This window comes from Ceratosolen solmsi, unplaced genomic scaffold (assembly GCF_000503995.2).
Source record: "Ceratosolen solmsi marchali unplaced genomic scaffold, CerSol_1.0 scaffold56, whole genome shotgun sequence".
NCBI lineage: Eukaryota > Metazoa > Arthropoda > Insecta > Hymenoptera > Agaonidae > Ceratosolen > Ceratosolen solmsi.
In genome coordinates, this window is record NW_011948425.1 from 1,003,267 (window position 1) to 1,004,563 (window position 1,297).

The 1,297-nt window shown below is 62.5% G+C and overlaps 1 protein-coding gene across 1 annotated transcript in view; it reads right to left on the reverse strand.

Moving 5' to 3' along the window:
- Positions 1 to 363, reverse strand: part of LOC105363002 (protein FAM46C) — a 33,000-nt gene extending 32,637 nt beyond the window's left edge. The window contains exon 1 of the mRNA XM_011500571.1: positions 297 to 363. The gene's annotated coding sequence lies outside the window, so the exon portion shown is untranslated. The remainder of the gene's footprint in view (positions 1 to 296) is intronic.
- Positions 364 to 1,297: the final 934 nt, after the last annotated feature.

Here is a 1,297-nt window from a genome sequence, read left to right on the forward strand (position 1 = left end):
CGCTCTTCCTCGGTGGAGACACTTCAGCGCCAAAGTACGCACGCACACGTAAACGCGCGCGCGCGCGCAGCGCAAGAATAAACGCTCTCGGGCCGCTAAATATGCAATTCTCGGTGCGCGGATCGTGGCCGACGTTTTCTGGCGATGCCGGCCGGGGGGCAGCGGGCGCACTTGCCCCCCCCCCCTCCCCTCCATCTCTACCCCGCCCCTTGTATCCCTCTCCCTTCGCTAGCATTCCAGAAACGTCCGACGTTTCGCAATGGTGTGCGCGCGCCCACTCGACGACCAATACTTACATTCCACCGGGGCCTTCCGGTCCTCGTTCTAAGTCTCGACCTCCTGCTGGTTCTTTTCCGCGTGGCCGTCGATTTTCCTGGATCGCGGCAGAAGCTGCGTAGCCGAAGACGTTCCACACTCGGGAAGTAGAAACTATGACCACCGTCCGTATCCCTCTTCACGGCTCCCCGCGATTAGCGATTACGATAAGGGTGGCTGGTCCTCTCGTTCCCGCTACGCCGCCGTCGTTACGACACCACAATTGCACACGTGCCTCTGGGAGCGCGCGGGCGACTCGACTTCCTCCCTTCGAAAATAGACGTATAGGCACCGGGGAGCGGGGTGGGGTCTAAGTCTCTTGGCGGGCGGTCAGTACGAGATGAAGCTACCGCTGGACGACCGCGGGTAGCTGGCTAGGAGCTCCTCGGCTCAGCAACGGCACTAGCAGCAGCGGTGGCGGTGGCGGCGGCGGCAGCGGCAGCGGCAGCGGTGGCGACGACTACTACGACGACGACGATGACGATGTTAGCGGCAGAAGTGGCAGGAAGACCGAGGGTATCGCCTCCTCGCTGCATCGATCGATCGCTCGCTCGCTCGCCCGCCGCTTCGGCTACCGCTACTTCTCCTACTCTTGCTGTCTCTGCACGCCCTCGCCCTTCGTCCAACGCTGCCTGCTCCTCGACTTCCTGGACCCTCCACCTATCTCGAGCTTCTCCCGTGGGAGCGAATTGAATCGGGGAGAGGGATGGCAGCGCCCGGCTGGCAATGGGCAGCAGCAGCAAGCCACGGACTACACGAAAGAGGAGCGAAACTACGAAGCGCAACAACGACCGCCGCGGCGATGCTGAACTTGCTGGACTCGCAGACTCGCACCCACTGACAGTCGTCGGGTGGTCCGCTAGCGGCGAGCCGCGATACTCTGCCCGGTTCCTCTCGCCCTCCCGTCCTCACGGGTGCTCTGTCTATCGCTCTCTCTATCTATCTATTTGTCCTATCTCTTTCTTTCCCGCGCTCGGCTGCT